The 19,777-nt window shown below is 39.4% G+C and overlaps 1 long non-coding RNA gene across 1 annotated transcript; it reads right to left on the bottom strand.

The window, feature by feature from the left end:
- Positions 1–374: 374 nt before the first annotated feature.
- LOC117526944 lies at positions 375–18,556 on the bottom strand. Its single transcript, XR_004565392.1, has 3 exons — positions 18,441–18,556; positions 15,561–15,566; positions 375–387 (listed from the first exon to the last, which is right to left on the bottom strand). It is a non-coding gene; the product is annotated as an uncharacterized LOC117526944 (long non-coding RNA).
- Positions 18,557–19,777: the final 1,221 nt, after the last annotated feature.

The raw sequence follows: 19,777 nt of genomic DNA, 5'->3' as shown, positions 1-19,777 counted from the left end.
TATATTAACTACCATAATCCAAAATTTCAGTCCTGAATATGAATTCACTTACTCCTTTATGCCTATCGGTTTTCTTAAGATGGCCCAACAATAGTCACAAACCTACCCATCAACTGAAACATCTCAGAGGTATCCGCTCCATATCCTGTAGTGTCCATCTCCATATCCCAGTGTTCATCATCTGAGAGCATGTGCTGGTGAACTGCATTGCGCAATCCACAACACCACAGAACCACCTTGCTTCCTGGATGACAACCACCCAGGCAGACAACCAGACCATTCGCACATCCCAAAAATAATCATCTATCTATCACAGCCAGGTGAAATGTGGTCATCCCCTTCACCTTCTCCAGACACTGGGGACCTCAACACTCCAGCACCTGTGTGCTGGATCATGCACAGAGAAATGGGCCACATGGCCAAAATATTGGAGCTGACACTCCCTCACAGTTGCAAGTGATACTCCTGATCTTGATTCCTTAAGTAACCACTGTTTTGACACAAAGTCATTACAGCAATACTCAAGGATCCTCTGAACAGGCCCAGTACCAAAGACATCCAGTCATCACCTTCGCTTACTGGTTAGCTTCCAAGTCTCACAACATGCAGCAAGATGGGCAGCACGGGCAAGACTTGGACCTTTGTTCACCTGCATCATCACTGACATGTAAATACATATACACACACAATTTAACTGTGTGACCTTCAAGAGTTGTGTGACTGTCTCTCTCCACTGAGGCAAATGTTCTGTACAAACCATCTACAACCTTCCATACCTACAAAGTAGCGATTTTATTCCACACTCTATTTTTGGTGTTGTTTTACCTCCAATCCCACCTTATTCTTGTCTGACTGTGTGTGTGTGTGTGTGGTGTGTGTGTGTGTGTGTGTGTGTGTGTGTGTTGTGTGTGGTGTGTGTGGTGTGTGTGTGTTGTGGGGTTCAAAGGCAGCAGCAGTCAAAGACCTCCTGCTGAGTGTGTCAAACTAAAAAAATCTCTCTGAACTCTGAATTAACGCCATCTCCCAATCACTCCTCTTTTCACCTGCTCTGCACCTCCCTGCCTTCTTTTTTTCCTCTCTCCAGTCTCCTTCCTCACCATTCTGCCTTATTTTGTTTTTGTCCTTTCCTCATCTGATTACTTCCTCATTTCCTCACCTTTTTTCTTGCCTCTTTTCCTTGTATCATTTCCTATCATAATTCATTCTTACTGTCTTTGCTCCATTTTCTCCCCATTTTCTTTTATTGCCTTCTCCTTTTCCAGTGTTTTTTTCTTGTCCACTACTACGTATCCAATTTATTCTTGATTTCCGTTTTACTCCCCACGTTTTTTTTTGTTTTTTTTTTTTTTAACAGATTTACATTTTCCTTTCTTTTCTTTGTGTCTGTAGTTGGGCAATGTTGTAGACAGGACCAGAGCTGGTTCCAGGCAACAAGAAGCCGTCAGCATTTTGTTTGTGGACCCAGTGGTGCCAGCAAAAAAAAATTCTAAGGGTGGCTAGTGGGGGCTAGGCAAAATCTTAGGGTGGCATGCCCGACCAAAAAAAAAAACGAAAAACTATTTGATATACTGAATTTACAGTATATTCATATATTTAAACACTGATTTTTTTATTATTGCAATCACACTTTAATTACATTAACTTAATACATTTGGGTTATTCAACTATGATTTAAAATATATTCCCTAAATCCACACAAATCCAATGCGCCCTCATGTGGTGGCTGAGGGGTGGCTCAGAGTAATCTGGTGGGGCGCCAATTTGTGGACCCCCCCCCCCCCAATAATTTGCTGTGGCCTGCAACAATTTTATATATATATATATATATATATATATATATATATATATATATAAATAAAAATATATAATATATATATATATATATATATATATATATATATATATATATATATATATATATATATATATATAAAAATTGCATGTCCAGTGTGATGTTGGTGTAACTACTGCATTTACATTTGTATTTGATCCTTAATTTTTATTTTTGGAGGGTGGAGGTTGGGGGGGGTCGAGGGAATATTAAAATGTTACGTTTTTCATATGTTGTTGTGTTTCTGATGTTTTATATGGAGTTCACTGTGTGTTGTTTGAATTACTGTTGTCATTTTTGTTCTCCACAATATTTTATTGGACAATAGCGTGGGGCCCCCTGTAACCTTGTGCCCCTGGACTTCAGTCTGGCCAAACCCATGCATTAATCTGGCTGTGTTCCTGGTTGCCAACTGATCCAAACATTGTCATTAATACTTTCTCTTTCGAAAGTGCAGAATCCCTTGGAGGAAATATTACTTTTTGATGGTGGGATGCAACAGACCATAATACGGTGTGAAGATTATTTATGCATTTATTTATTTAAATCATAGTCTTAGTAAGAGCACATAATCAAGCGGGCTCAATTGTGGGTTGATTCATCGTGAAACCCTACTTAATATAATTACGATGATCACTCATTATGCTATTTTGGTAGTCTATGTGCAGTGCACGATGCACTTGGTGGGAGCTGCAGCTCTGAGGAAATGTCATAATTCCTTGCAATGAAAGAATCAGTAACATGAACCTGGAGTTGGGGTGGGGGGGTTGGAGGCAGGTAAGGGGCCCTACGCAACGGTGTATTCAGTATATAGGGCCAGCCGACTTTGGACAGGAGGACAACATTTACACCCACTCACTGTAAACCCAAACAAGTTAGCATAACTCAAAAATATTGAGGCAATTAATTGCCACAAATTTTTTGAGTTCATAGAGTTAAAAGTCAAAGTTAAAGTTAAAAAGTTTGAAGTATATGCTACTTGTATCTCATGATTACAGCTGAATTAAAGTGTTCATTAAGTAAAAGTAAGTCCCTTCTGCTGCTCCCTTGTTTTTCACTTGGGGTCACTACAACAGATCCAAGGGAGATCTGCATGTTGAGTTGGCACAAGTTTTACACCGGATACCCTTCCTGAAGCAAGTCCACATTACATGGAGGAATATCAATCAATCAATCAACTTTTTTCTTATATAGCGCCAAATCACAACAACAGTTGCCCCAAGGCGCTCCATATTGCAAGGCAAGGCCATACAATAATTATGAAAAACCCCAACGGTCAAAACGACCCCCTATGAGCAAGCACTTGGCCACAGTGGAAGGAAAAACTCCCTTTTAACAGGAAGAAACCTCCAGCAGAACCAGGCTCAGGGAGGGGCAGTCTTCTGCTGAGACTGGTTGGGGCTGAGGGAGAGAACCAGGACAAAGACATGCCGAGAAGGGGGGTAGAGATCGATCACTAATGATTAAATGCAGAGTGATGCATACGGAGCAAAAGAGAAAGAAACAGTGCATCATGGGAACCCCCCCACAGTCTACGTCTAAGCAACATAACCAAGGGATGGTCCAGGGTCACCCGATCCAGCCCTAACTATAAGCCTTAGCGAAAGGAAAGTTTTAAGCCTAATCTTAAAAGTAGAGAGGGTATCTGTCTCCCTGATCTGAATTGGGAGCTGGTTCCACAGGAGAGGAGCCTGAAAGCTGAAGGCTCTGCCTCCCATTCTACTCTTACAAACCTAGGAACTACAAGTAAGCCCGCAGTCTGAGAGCGAAGCGCTCTAATGGGGTAATATGGTACTACGAGGTCCCTAAGATAAGATGGGACCTGATTATTCAAAACCTTATAAGTAAGAAGAAGAATTTTAAATTCTATTCTAGAATTAACAGGAAGCCAATGAAGAGAGGCCAACACAGGTGAGATATGCTCTCTCCTGCTAGTCCCCGTCAGTACTCTAGCTGCAGCATTCTGAACCAACTGAAGGCTTTTAGGGAACTTTTAGGACAACCTGATAATAATGAATTACAATAGTCCAGCCTAGAGGAAATAAATGCATGAATTAGTTTTTTCAGCATCACTCTGAGACAAGACCTTTCTGATTTTAGAGATATTGCGTAAATGCAAAAAGGCAGTCCTACATATTTGTTTAATATGTGCTTTGAATGACATATCCTGATCAAAAATAACTCCAAGATTTCTCACAGTATTACTAGAGATCAGGGAAATGCCATCCATAGTAACGATCTGGTTAGACACCATGCTTCTAAGATTTGTGGGGCCAAGTACAATAACTTCAGTTTTATCTGAGTTTAAAAGCAGGAAATTAGAGGTCATCCATGTCTTTATGTCTGTAAGACAATCCTGCAGTTTAGCTAATTGGTGTGTATCCTCTGGCTTCATGGATAGATAAAGCTGGGTATCATCTGCGTAACAATGAAATTTAAGCAATACCGTCTAATAATACTGCCCAAGGGAAGCATGTATAAAGTGAATAAAATTGGTCCTAGCACAGAACCTTGTGGAACTCCATAATTAACTTTAGTCTGTGAAGAAGATTCCCCATTTACATGAACAAACTGTAATCTATTAGACAAATATGATTCAAACCACCGCAGTGCAGTGTCTTTAATACCTATGACATGCTCTAATCTCTGTAATAAAATTTTATGGTCAACAGTATCAAAAGCAGCACTGAGGTCCAACAGAACAAGCACAGAGATAAGTCCACTGTCCGAAGCCATAAGAAGATCATTTGTAACCTTCACTAATGCTGTTTCTGTACTATGATGAATCTAAAACCTGACTGAAACTCTTCAAATAGACCATTCCTCTGCAGGTGATCAGTTAGCTGTTTTACAACTACCCTCTCAAGAATCTTTGAGAGAAAAGGAAGGTTGGAGATTGGCCTATAATTAGCTAAGATAGCTGGGTCAAGTGATGGCTTTTTAAGTAATGGTTAATTACTGCCACCTTAAAGGCCTGTGGTACATAACCAACTAACAAAGATAATTGATCATATTTAAGATTGAAGCATTAAATAATGGTAGGACTTCCTTGAGCAGCCTGGCAGGAATGGGGTCTAATAAACATGTTTGGATGAAGTAACTAATGAAAATAACTCAGACAGAACAATCGGAGAGAAAGAGTCTAACCAAATACCGGCATCACTGAAAGCAGCCAAAGATAACGATACGTCTTTGGGATGGTTATGAGTAATTTTTTCTCTAATAGTCAAAATTTTGTTAGCAAAGAAAGTCATGAAGTCATTACTAGTTAAAGTTAATGGAATACTCAGCTCAATAGAGCTCTGACTCTTTGTCAGCCTGGCTACAGTGCTGAAAAGAAACCTGGGGTTGTTCTTATTTTCTTCAATTAGTGATGAGTAGAAAGATGTCCTAGCTTTACGGAGGGCTTTTTTATAGAGCAACAGACTCTTTTTCCAGGCTAAGTGAAGATCTTCTAAATTAGTGAGACGCCATTTCCTCTCCAACTTACGGGTTATCTGCTTTAAGCTACGAGTTTGTGAGTTATACCACGGAGTCAGACACTTCTGATTTAAAGCTCTCTTTTTCAGAGGAGCTACAGCATCCAAAGTTGTCTTCAATGAGGATGTAAAACTATTGACGAGATACTCTAACTCCCTTACAGAGTTTAGGTAGCTACTCTGCTCTGTGTTGGTATATGACATTAGAGAACATAAAGAAGGAATCATATCCTTAAACCTAGTTACAGCGCTTTCTGAAAGACTTCTAGTGTAATGAAACTTATTCCCCACTGCAGGGTAGTCCATCAGGGTAAATGTAAATGTTATTAAAAAATGATCAGACAGAAGGGAGTTTTCAGGGAATACTGTTAAGTCTTCTATTTCCATACCATAAGTCAGAACAAGATCTAAAATATGATTAAAGTGGTGGGTGGACTCATTTACTTTTTGAGCAAAGCCGATAGAGTCTAATAATAGATTAAATGCAGTGTTGAGGCTGTCATTCTCAGCATCTGTGTGGATGTTAAAATCGCCCACTATAATTATCTTATCTGAGCTAAGCACTAAGTCAGACAAAAGGTCTGAAAATTCACAGAGAAACTCACAGTAACGACCAGGTGGACGATAGATAATACAAATAAACTGGTTTTTGGGACTTCCAATTTGGATGGACAAGACTAAGAGACAAGCTTTCAAATGAATTAAAGCTCTGTCTAGGTTTTTGATTAATTAATAAGCTGGAATGGAAGATTGCTGCTAATCCTCCGCCCCGGCCCGTGCTACGAGCATTCTGACAGTTAGTGTGACTCGGGGGTGTTGACTCATTTAAACTAACATATTCATCCTGCTGTAACCAAGTTTCTGTTAGGCAGAATAAATCAATACGTTGATCAATTATTATATCATTTACCAACAGGGACTTAGAAGAGAGAGACCTAATGTTTAATAGACCACATTTAACTGTTTTAGTCTGTGGTGCAATTGAAGGTGCTATATTATTTTTTCTTTTTGAATTTTTATGCTTAAATAGATTTTTGCTGGTTATTGGTGGTCTGGGAGCAGGCACCGTCTCTACGGGGATGGGGTAATGAGGGGATGGCAGGGGGAGAGAAGCTGCAGAGAGGTGTATAAGACCACAGCTCTGCCTCCTGGTCCCAACGCTAGACAGTCACAGTTTGGAGGATCCAAAAAAATTGGCCAGATTTCTAGAAATGAGAGCTGCTCCCTCTAAAGTGGGATGGATGCCGTCTCTCCTAACAAGACCAGGTTTTCCCCAGAAGCTTTGCCAATTATCAATGAAGCCCACCTCATTTTTTGGACACCACTCAGACAGCCAGCAATTCAAGGAGAACATGCAGCTAAACATGTCACTCCCGGTCTGATTGGGGAGGGGCCCAGAGAAAACAACAGAGTCTGACATTGTTTTTGCAAAGTTACACACCGATTTAATGTTAATTTTAGTGACCTCCGATTGGCGTAACCGAGTGTCATTACTGCCGACGTGAATTACAATCTTACCAAATTTACGCTTAGCCTTAGCCAGCAATTTCAAATGTCCTTCGATGTCGCCTGCTCTGGCCCCCGGAAGACAATTGACAATGGTTGCTGGTGTCGCTAACTTCACATTTGTCAAAACAGAGTCGCCAATAACCAGAGTTTGATCCTCGGCGAGTGTATCGTCGAGTGGGGAAAAACGGTTAGAGATGTGAACGGGTTGACGGTGTACACGGGGCTTCTGTTTAGGGCTACGCTTCCTCCTCACAGTCACCCAGTCAGCCTGCTTTCCCGACTGCACGGGATCTGCCAGGGGGGAACTAACGGCGGCTAAGCTACCTTGGTCCGCACCGACTATAGGGGCCTGGCTAGCTGTAGAATTTTCCACGGTGCGGAGCCGAGCCTCCAATTCGCCCAGCCTGGCCTCCAAAGCTACGAATAAGCTGCACTTATTACAAGTACCGTTACTGCTAAAGGAGGCCGAGGAATAACTAAACATTTCACACCCCTAGCAGAAAAGTACGGGAGAGACAGGAGAAGCCGCCATGCTAAATCGGCTAAGAGCTAATAGCTGCGCTAAGCCAGCGGATTCCCAAAAACACACAAACTGAATAATGTGCAAATAATCCAGAGGTGATTCAGCAGAAGGAGTGCCCCAATCAAGGCACCAAACAGGCCATGAAGCAGCACAGGCAACGCACGACAACAGCGAACGCACGACAACGGTGCTAAAATAAAATAAAAATAAAAAAATAAAAAAAATAAAAAAATAAAAACGAAAGCGTTAGCAAGCTAGTTAGCCTGCCAACGCTAATGAAAGTTAGCTGATAAAAGTGCTCTGTCGCGATGTTTCGACCGTTAGAGGTCTTCCTTAGGCGTTGGAGCACAGTAAAAAAGTTAAAAAAAGTAAAAAGGTAAAAAAGTAAAAAAGTCTTGAAAAAGACTGTTAGTTCAAGTCCAAAGCAGCAGGTAGCAGTCTCTGTGTAAACAGTCCCAACAGAGAGCCATATCTCAGGGGTGGAGTTTGAAGGGGGAACCTACTGCACCAAAACCAAGCGCACTAACCACTTGGCCACCACCCCTGCTAAAGGGTGTATTAAATCAGCTCAAATATTGTCATATGTAATTACTTAATTCTTTTAAGCTGTGCTTAAGTTATGCTTTGAAGTTTTACTTCCTTTAAAAACAATTAGTTCAAGTCGATCAAGAATTCTGACTTTAATTTGCGCATGAAGCAAGACCATGTTACACAAACTTGAAATATTTAAGTAAGTACAATGTTTTCTTGAAACTTTGAGTTTACACTACTTAATCTTTTTTATTTAATTTGAACATTCAGGTTTACAGTGCATGTGTTGGTTTAACAAAATTCCTAGTTGTGGCAAACCTTGATGAAGTTGGGCCTAAACTAGTAAGTACGAGATAGTAGCACATGTTTACATCAATCACAGTATGTTTGAGGCTGAATCTTAATTCTACCCCTCGGTCCTTCCCCCTTAACCCTTCCACTCCGTTTTCCGCCAGCACGAGAGACAGAGGGGTGTCTCAATTCTCTTCTTGGAGCAAGGCGGAGGGGTAGGTGGAGGGCTACAAACCCCTCCAAACAGAGTGAATCTGGATGCACACTCCTTTGGATGGGTAGGAGGAGCTTACCACTGTCTCCAAAGAAACAAACATGGTGCCGAAAGAGCCGCACAAATGAAATGGCTTTCATTACAAATTACACTGTTTAGAAAGTTATAACTTGCCAAAAAAAAAAAAAAAAACTTTACAGGCAATTGCCTATGACAACAACTTCTATGCTGCTGGATGCATGTTGCGTATATTGTCGCTCTGAAGAATATCGTAACTTCGCTCGTACGCTGAGGCGTTATAATGCATACACACACGAATGCTACGATAAGACACTTTTATATCTCACAATGGAGAAAATCATGATAAAGGATAAGCACGTTAATTTGTACATTCAGAAATCTTTAGATAATAGCGATCCCTGCTGTTGGATTACAAGGTTAGCAACACGTGTATTTTGTAAACAAACAGGGATCCCTGAGCACACTCATCTCCTAATAAGCTTTCAGGCAGAAAATGAGAAGTTTCACCAATGGGAGTAAGTTGGAAAATATATACACACACATGTATATGTGTAACATATTACCTGACGTCCTAATAGACTGCTATTATTTGTCAAGTAAATTTCTTAAGGAAATAGGGCTAGATGCAAAAAATGGGAGAATTTGAAAAAGAAATATAAGGTTAACAGAACTAGATGCAGCCCATAACATACATACAGGTGCTGGTCATATAATTAGAATATCATGAAGAAGTTGATTTATTTCAGTAATTCCATTCAAAAAGTGAAACTTGTGTAATGTATACATTCATTCCACACAGACTGATATATTTCAAGTGTTTATTTACTTTAATTACTAATTAATTAATCCATTAATTAATTACTAATCAATCAGTTAATGATTAGTCAATTAACAATATTAATTACTACTATTATTAATGACTAATTATTATCTGTATTAACATTAATTAATTATTAATACTATTAATTATTAATACCACAAATTTCTCCAACATGATTGCGATGCGTCAAAGAAATATGCAACTTCTTCTGTTTCTTTGCATTTACGCAGAAAGGCGAGAAAATAAAAAGAGAAAACAGGCTACTGCAACAAGTTGCACTTCAGTTGCCATGTTGACAAACAGTGAAGACGGCAGTTGGACATGGGCAGTTTTTTTCCCCCCCGAAGGTGGAGGGTTGTCTCAATTCATAGGGCTAGAGGCATACCCCTATGCCTTACCCCTTGTTTTAAAGGGGTAGGGGTAGGGCCAAGGGGAAGGGGAAGGGGTACAAAACAGAATTGAAATTGGGCCTTAGTGACCATGACAACTCACCTCTTCCTGCCAACGAAAGCATTTTATTGACATTTCATTCTTTCAGGCTAACTCTCCATCTCCCTTTTCTAAGTAAATCATCCTTTCCTTGATGTGTCCTCCATTGTTCACTCTTCTTCTCTCACTGCCTCACTCACATCCTATTTTATTTGGTTGCCGTGACAACTTGTCCTTGCGTCTCCTTCAGCCTCTCACATATAAGATGTTGGAGCAAACAGCAAGGACATGCAACATGCAAGCTAAACGAAGAAAAGAGACTGAGAGAAGAAGAACAGAAGAGAGAGAAATGATGAGAGGGAGATTGAAAGACGTAAGCAGATACGAAAGAACAAGGACAAGATAGAGAGGGAGTGAGATGAATTTTTATTATCTCCAGATGATTCTGTCAGCCTCATTTTTTGGGGGCACCGTTTTACCTTTCAAGCGACTGATTGAATTTTTTATTTCTGTGGTCCACTGAGCGGCACATTGACCACAAGCCTGCTTCAACTAGTTTGTTGTTCACCATAGCAACTCTACTTAGAAAATCAGTTTGCAGGCCAGACATATGTTCTCAGGACATCACTGTGACACTTAACATTAAGCCAGCAATGGAAATTGGTTGATTGCTGGAAAATACCTATTTGACTCAATGAGTTCAATATCAACACTGGTTTTAGTGTAGTGATTGCTGCAGTCCCCCTTGTGGTCTATTAAAATAATGACATCATCAGCCTGTTGTCCGTGGGGATCCATGGGCTCTGGATTGGGTAGTGTTTATAGATTAGGTAGCTGACATTTTTCAAGGGTGGTAATAAATTATGCATTCTATAATGATTTGAAATGGTGTGTGTGTGTGTGTGTGTGTGTGTGTGTGTGTGTGTGTGTGTGTGTGTGTGTGTGTGTGTGTGTGTGTGTGTGTGTGTGTGTGTGTGTGTGTGTACAGAATGTAATAATCAACATCTATTGTTCACTGTTGATACATAATGTCCATAATTTTTCCAAAATATTAGTCGTATCAATGTTCCATTTTGGCGGCATTCATCCTTGACCCAAAATGCATAAGCATATCAAATTATAAATGTCAGCTTTCCCATGTTTTCCGGTGGTCGAACGTGTGCGCACGCATACACGTATGCAGAGGACACTTCACTTTTAATATATAGGTGATTTACTGCCCCCTGCTGGAATGGCATGTGAGTTCAGAATGTAATTATCAGTGTGTTTTGTTCACTGTTTTTAGATAATATCTGTAGTTTATCCAACATTATTAGTCCTATCAACTGTCCTTTTCACGGCATTCATCATTGACCCAAAATACAGAAGCATGCCAAACAGCAAATGTCAGCTCTCCCCTGCTTGTCCATGATCAAGGCCATACATGCGCACGTATGCACGGATATACGCATACACGTACACAGTGGCCAGTTGGCTTTTAGTATATATAGCTGGTCAAAAATGACACACCTTCAAAATAAAACACTAAAATACATCAGATTAATTTTATTTTAAACCCCAGTCTGTTTTGCATGAAGAAACACAGGTGCAAAAGAATTTCAGCTTCAATGATGATCATTATGAAAACTGAGGTCTATTTCCATGTGATTTTTAAGTATATAAGTTGTAGCAGAGTATAATTTGCAGGACCTCAAAAACCATTTGAAAAAAACCCGACTTAAAGTATGAGTAATTGTGTTTAACAATCATTTTAATATTGCATGATCATTTGCAACTGTTTATGTGGTATTCTACTGAGCAGTACACTTACAAAGGAATCTCTCTCTCTCTCTCTCTCTCTCTCTCTCTCTCTCTCTCTCTCTCTCTCTCTCTCTCTCTCTCTATATATATATATATATATATGAAATCATTATTATTGAATAATAAATATAACTCTCATATTCACTTTTGCTGGAACTGAGCATCAAACACTATAACTCTGAGATACCTCAAACGTTTGCACAGTACTGTTTTCCCTCTCTTAAAGTAACTAATTTGTTAATCATTACATTTGTACTCTAACAAAATCTAAGACGATATCAACTCAAATTGTGAAAGAAATATTCTACTCACCTAAATGAAAACATACATCAACAACATAACTAAATATCATAAACATAGAAGACAAGGAACATATTGGATTTTGTATTTTTAAGTTGTATCCATTTTGGCCAATATTAGACTAATACTTAAATATTATATTAACGTATTAGCAAGATGTAACACTTGCAATGTATAACCAAAGAAAGTATAAGAGATGTGCAAAAAATTGTCTTTGTGTGCATTTTGTAGCCTCTGACAAAATGGGTTTGTGTGTCTGTAGCCTCATCAATATTACTCTACCAAATCATCGCAGATGTAAGATCTAACAACACTCTCGTGTACGTTCCGAAGGCGTTAACCTTGATTAATATTTTCCCGTCATTTGTCGATCAAGACGTAACTATATACTGAATTATGCAGCTGCAGAGGGCCATGCCACACATGCCACATGGGTTCTTGGCCCCAGTCGTGTCCATGAAGTGAAGGCAGAAGTTGACAAATGTAAGATGGTGTAAAATGTAATTGGTGCATGCAAACGTGCACAGCATCAGTTGCACACAGTGCTTTATTGTGGTAAAACTGCGTAAACAAAGTTACAGTGAACAATTCACAGATGTCACAAGATTTTTTTTTTTGTTTGTTTTTAAATGCAGAGCAAAAAGCTGTGGGAGCTGTGAAGAACGTTATGGAAGAGAAGCAGCAGAGTTCACAAAATGGCAGTTTTTAAATCTTTACTTATCATTGAATAGTTTCAAAGATGATTTATGGAGTTCAAGGAGTGGATTTGGAAATGACAATAAACCATATTAAAATTGTGATCAGCTATAAATGTTAAAGGAGTCACAGTGGAAAAGGACAAAGTTTGGCAATTCAATTCAAAGGTCAGAGCAATGGTCAAATGCAGGTTTCCTCATAATTTTGACATCACAGTCACTTATGGACAAACCCATTGCTGGTCTCAAACCTGTTGCTTTAACCTCTGGATCACTTCCCAACACTCACATGGCAAATGTGTGTTCTCTGAGTGCTCTTCTGGTTTTAATTGATATTGATTTGAAAATGGTGAAATGATGGTGTGAGGTCACCAAACCTGTGTTTTAGGCCGAGGCCACCTCAAACCACAGCCTGTGCTCCCATCTCTTGTCACCTTGTGCATGTACGGAACCTTCTTTCATGGACGTTTCTATCCAGACAATAAAATGCTCTATTGATCACGAACAGTAGTTTCAGACAGAAAATGCACACAAATCCTGTTTGGACCGACGGCAACGTGACAGCTCAACTGCTGCTACATGACAGCGTGCGAATTGAGCATTGTGCACTTTTCCACTGTTAGCTGCCAATCAAGCTTAAAGGTTGAGATTCACACACCCAAAAGAGCACGCTGCTATAAATATGCAAACACAAAAATCAACAGTTATAGAAAGTTTTTGCCAACTTTTTTTCTTTTCTTTCCCCACTGAAGGATACAAAGATAATGTGGTGACACATGCACGGCACAAACGCATAACGTGAAGACCACAACGACACACACGCCAAAGCTTTTAAGTCTCCTTCATCTCACCTCCTCACCTGTCAGCAGGAGAAACCATGCTGAGGCTCACGCTCAATCATAAAGTGCATGTTACTCAAGGAGAGAGAGAGAGGGAGAGAGAGAGAGAGAGCAAGATTAGATGAATGGCTGAGAAAATCTTTGTTGTGCTAATCACTCATTTCTCATCAGACATCTGTAGCAGCTTTATATGTGCCTATGGTTTTCAGCTGTGTCGGCTTTCCATAAGAATATACAAAAGCTGCAGTATATACTAAGATAAAATCAGGTATTTTTAACTCTTGATTCCATTATTTAGTAGAATCTTATCTGCGCAAAATAATCCAGTTTTCCTATCTGTAACCCTAAAGCAGACCAATTCCACAAGTCATCTGAAATGATTCAATCGATTAATTTGTTCATCAACAGAGTAATAATTAGGGAATAACCCTATTGTGTCTGATGATTTGCGGACATTCATGCTGGTTATACGGTCGCAAATTGAGCTTTACCGGCGATGCATTCACGGAGCCGGTGAAAAGGAGTTTTAAAATGGATATTTGCGACCGTAATCTAGCAAGAATGTCTGCAAATCATCAGACACAAAGGGATTATTCCCATTCTAATCCAGTTTTATCGTTTGCACGGTTTATTTTTCTGTAGGTAATTCGGTCGGCGAGGCTTACCGTTAGCAACAGCGTCTTCACTGTCGCTCCAGCAGCGGTCAGGGTACGGAGTAATCCATTAAATGTGAAACAGTAATTCTGTATCAGAATCCACATCAATATTTTTGTATGGTAGCTTAAATTCACCGATTTGGGCATCGTCATTGCTACACCACATCTCTGACTGCGCAGCGTAGCAGTGCGATTGCTCAGGATGGAGAGTAATACATCAAATGTGAAGCCATCATATATTTTGCCACTGTATACCCAATATTATACGGTCTGAAATCTCACACAATTAACCAATCAGATTTGCGGAACAAATGTAATTGGATTAGAAGGAGAAATTATCATCAGTTCCTACTTCTAAATTATTGATTAATGAAAATGTCAACCTTGGACTTGTTTGGCCTTTTTGGATTAATTTAAATTGGACAGACTGTGGTTTCACACTGCTGGATAGAGAAAGTAATTATCAAGTATCACATTTTAAATTTCTGAAATAAAAAAGATTTATTGGTTAATCATGAAAATAGAGCACAGGTCATTTACAGTCAAAATGCACTTTGTACACCAGAGGTTCTAAGACGATAACTACAGGGCCAGAGCACACTCAGAATGCACAAGATACAACCTGCAACATTTTTTGAAAAATAATTTAGATAATCTGTTTGTGAAAAGAATGTGTCGTGACTGCAGCAGGTTGAAATGCTGAGTGATGGGTCAGAATGTCTGGACTTGCAATTTTAAGATCAAGACTTCTGTTGACTTCTTGGACTCTGCCATCAGTAAAATATCTGTATGTTGTCAAAAGTGTTGAACTTGGAGAGACATTTACTTATCTCTGCAGTGACATTCTTGTCTCTGAGTTCTCGCTCGTTGAGATTGAAAGACGTCTGGAAAGAGGTTGTGGAGTCATGATTTTACTGGACAGAGTTGTTTGGTGATGCCACTATCTTTGCAGGATGAAAAAAAGGTCTTGGTCTTTAGGGTTCTTGTGCTTTTTGTGAGACATTGATGCTAACCAGTGACCTCCTGTAAAGTAATGGCTGGATGTCTTTGGTACTAGGTCTCTTCAGAGGATCCTTGGGGACTGTAGGAATGACTTTTTATATAAATGAGTGGTTACTATGCAAGACGCTGATGAGAAGTATCATTTGCATTGTGATGGAACATCAGCTTTAACATTTTGGATGTGTTGGGTTTCTCTGTGCATGATCCTGCACAGGTGACTCAGTATTGAGGACCCCAGCAGCTAAAGAACGTCAAAGGGGAGATCCATGCTTCACTTGACTGTGACAAAAATAGTTGATGGTTTACTTTGAAGACGTGGGGATGGATCAGATGTCTGCCTGGGTGGTTGTTATCTCGGACCTGTGGTGGTTTTGTGCTGTGATTGATGTGCTGACATGCTGCACCAGCACATTTTCCCAAGCCCACAGAAACCTCCCTTCTGCATTGTATATTGTACTTCTGAAAAATTGAAGCAATCTCCAAAAATATTTACCAAAAAAATCTCTACCAAGCAGAAAAACTTTTAGGACACTTTGTTTGCTTCTTAGCAGGATAACTCAAAAACATGTGGACTCTTAATGACACTGAGTCGGAAGGGGGTTGGGGGGGTCTTAAATGACTGCATGCTTGAATTACAATTGACCAGCCAGCAAGTAGTTAAGTTAGCTATTAACTACTAGTTAATAGTATTTAACTAGTTTCTACTAGTTTCTAGTTCATTTCAACATCCTGTGGATGTGGCATTATTTTTGCATAGATAAGGAGATCAGTCATCTTCTTGTGGAGAAGAAGTTGACTTCTGGAAAACTGTTTGGTCTGAAGCATCTCAGAAGAATTCAGAAAATGTAGCCTTTTGAGATCAGGAGATGCCTGGTAGTCATGGTTACTGGACAAAGGTGTTTAGTGGTACAGATAACTTTGGAGAATGATGGATCAAGTCTTCAGGGTCCTGGTGCTTCCAGTCCTGTGTTGATGTGAGACCTAGATGGTGACCATGTGAGCCAGTTCTCATGACAGGTTGTGTTTGGGTCTCAGTCTCTCTGGAAAACCCTTGGATATTGTTGAAATAACGTTCTGTCAAATCAGTGGTTTCTTAGGGTGACTCAGATGAGGTATATTACTTCTATCATGAAAAAATGACAGCTGCAACACTCTGGATGTGTGGTGTGCTTCCCTGAGCATGATCCAGTACATTGATGTCTGTGGTGAGGACCGTAGCAACTGTAAAAGGCCAAGGCAATGCCTATATGTTACCCTGCGACAGCAGATAAATGGCTGCTTTTAAGAGGACCAATGGCCTACTTTAGAGTTTTCCATTCAGGACCCTGTTCAATTCCACTGTCTGAATGTGGTGATGGTGTACATCACCGTATGCTCTATGAACTGATTTTCTCAACCTATCAGAGACAGTTGAGAGACAAATGTAAAGGCCTCAACCAGCATAAGGTTTTCTGACATTCCATCACAAAAATTGGAATTATGGCTTATTCAGACCAAGCTGGGGGGTGGATTGATTTTTATGCAGCTTTTTATATAAATCATGCATGAAATGTATTAATAACATTAGACAGAAAGGCATTGAGTGCATGCATTTTTATGCTTTTTCTGGAGAGAACTAGAAGAATATGGATCAGCAAGCTGCGTTATCATCTATATTAATGAGTCGTTGCACCTTGTTTTGACATATTGTTTGAAGGGTTTTATATATATATATATATATATATATATATATATATATATATATATATATATATATATATATATATATATATATATAGTGTGTATAAATGTTACTTTAACAGTATTGTGAGTGTTATTGATATTATTGTGTTTTGTAGTTCAATTGGTCTAGTCAGTTTATTGTTATTGTCATGTTGTTGTTACAGAATCAGAATAGCTTTTATTTGCCAAGTATCCACAGAATACAAGATTTGAGCTGCACTCTCTCTATATGGCATTTACAAATATACACTAAACACTGAATAATTCACAGTAATAAAATGTGCAAATGAAATCACTCACTCATCTTCAACCTCTTAGTGCAATTAAGGGTACCGGGGGCTGGAGCCTATCCCAGTGGTCATAGAGTGTGAGGCGAGGTACACCCTAAGGACAGGATGCCAGTCTGTCGTAGGGCCACATATAGACAAACAAACACATTCACACACTCAGGTACACCTATGGACAATTTAAAGCAGGGGTCACCAATCCTGTTTCTGGAGGGCACCTACCCAGCATGTTTTCAAACTCTCCCTGATCCACTCCAGGCAATTTACTCTATCAGGTGTGCTCAGCCAATCAAGAGCTGGAAAACAGCACTTTTTTTAAAAAAAATCAGGTGTGATTTGAGTAGGTAGACGTGGAAAACATGCAGGGCAGGTGCTCTCCAGGAACAGGATTGGTGACCCCTGATTTAAAGTTGCCAATCCACCTAACCTGCAAGTCTTTGGATGTGTGAGAGAATCCATGCAAATACGTGGCGAACACACAAACTCCACATAGAAAGGCCACGTGTGAGAATCGAACTCAGGACCTTCTCACTGTAAGGCAACAGTGCTAACCAGTAAGCCACTGTGCTGCCCTGCAAATCAAATGTGCACGAAAATAAAATGTGCAATAAGAGAAAAGAAAAAGGATGTGTAAAACAGACAACAGATTGAAGTTAAGATGTAGATGAGTTATATGAATTATGGAGTTTTTTGGCAGGTTAAAATGTTCATCAGTGTGATGGCCTGTGGAAAGAAATTGTTCCTGTGTCTCGCTGTTTTGATGTACAGAGCTCTGTAACGTCGACCAGAGGGGACAAAAAAATACTTCTGTATATTTAAAAAGGAGTTAAATAAACAAATGGGCAAAGCTAAGTTTACTGTCAAATAGATATAGTGGAATGGTGGAATGGGGCTGTAACATCGACCAGAAGGGAGGGGTTTAAACAGTTTGTGTCCAGGGTGTGAGAGGTCTGCAGAGTTACCAACTCGCTTTGCACAGGACAGACTGGATGATGGTTGTGTAGAATATGATGAGCAGTTCCTGGGGCAGGTTGAAGTTCCTGAGCTGTCTGAGGAAGTCCATCCTCTGCCGTGCCTTTTTCCTGATGGAGTCTGTGTGGGGACCCACTTCAAACCTTGGCAGATGGTGGATCCCAGGAACCAGAAAGTATCCACAGTAGGCACAGTGTTGTTGAGGATGGTGGAGGGGGGGGGGGGGGGGTGGGGGGGTGGGGGTGATGATGGGTTCCTCCTGAAGTCCATTATCATCTCCATAGTCTTGACCGGATTCAGTTCCAGGTAGTTCTGGCCACACCAGAGTACCAACTGTTCCACCTCCTGTCTGTATGCAGCCTCATCACCATCCTGGATGAGTCCAGTAATGGTGAGTCCTATGAGTGAGTTAAGTGTCATGCTCCCGGTACCATAAGTAAAAAGTTTAGGGCTGTTGATGTCTTCCACCACCATCTCTGTTTGCCTGTCAAATTATAAGCACCTTACAGCAGAAAAGACCAAAAGCTCTGCATGTGTGCATGTAATTTCTATCATGCACAAACTGTGCAGAGCTGACATTTGCCGTTTGGTATGTTTATGTATTTTTGGTCAACGATGAATGCCATCGAAACAGAACATTGATATTTTGAGAGAAGCTACATATATTACCTAACAACACTGAACAATGGACATTGATATTTAAATTCTGGACTCACACACCAATCCAGCAGGGGGTGGTAAATCATCTCTATATTAAAAGCGTGCGTGCATGATTTTATTTAGTAAGTTCAATGTAAATATATAATATAATTGTAAATACATTAAAAATACATGGATGACACAATAAAGTGAAAAAAAACACTTATTTCTATTGTGGTCCATTTAAAAATGAAAGGAGAAAATAGAAGTAAAATAATAATAATGCTGATAATATTAATAATGATTCTAATAATAATAATAATAATAATAGTGTGTATATGATAACAAGAACCTAAACAACTTATAAATACATTAAAACAGTAAATTTTCATTAAAAAAGTAATTAACAGGAAATAAAAGGGTTGAGTTCTTCTAAAAACTGTTGAGGTCTAAGGTCTAAGGTTCTAACAACATTCTGGACTGACACACCATTACAACTCATTATAGAAACTTTGCACAACTTATTACCAACCTTGAAAAATGTCAGCTACGTATTTTATAAACACTACCCAATCTCTAGAGCCCATGGATCCCCACGGAAAGTATGCTAGTGTGTGTGTGTGTATATATATATATATATATATATATATATCACTATTAAGCAATAACACTTCCTTAAATTATTTCTAAATTCAGTGTGATAATGGTTTAATCTGTCATCTTATTGTCAGTGGTGGTGATTATATAGAATTAGGCTGCAGATACAAGCCAACCTGAGGTATGTTTATTTCATTTTAGTCAGATAAGTAGGCCAGAGACATGAAATGTATCTGTGTCGAAGCTGATGATTATGCTGACAGTAAGCTCTCTAAAGCATTTTCCTTCTTGTCAGTCTATCTAGATGACAGGTGCCTTTTTAAGCATAAAAAACACCAGTAATTTGTGCCATCATAAATGTATCTGACCATTAACATGACCAGCTTTGCATTATCCAATAGGGTTCTTTTTTTGTAACATGTAATTGTTTTTATTTACTCAGTGTTTTTTTTTTTTTTTTTGGCAAACTGTGATCTCCAAACATCATTAAGCCTTAAAACATGAGTTCACAAAAAATTTAAAAAAATAATTAACTTTGCTTTCACTACAGTTGTGCTTCATTCCTTGTGTGTCTCGCCATTGCTTCATCAGAGTCCTAAGTGTTGTTGCTTAGACACTAT

This window comes from Thalassophryne amazonica, chromosome 15 (assembly GCF_902500255.1).
Source record: "Thalassophryne amazonica chromosome 15, fThaAma1.1, whole genome shotgun sequence".
NCBI classification, from domain to species: Eukaryota; Metazoa; Chordata; class Actinopteri; order Batrachoidiformes; family Batrachoididae; genus Thalassophryne; species Thalassophryne amazonica.
Note: the sequence above shows the minus strand (reverse complement) of the source record. Positions and strands in the feature narration are given on the sequence as shown.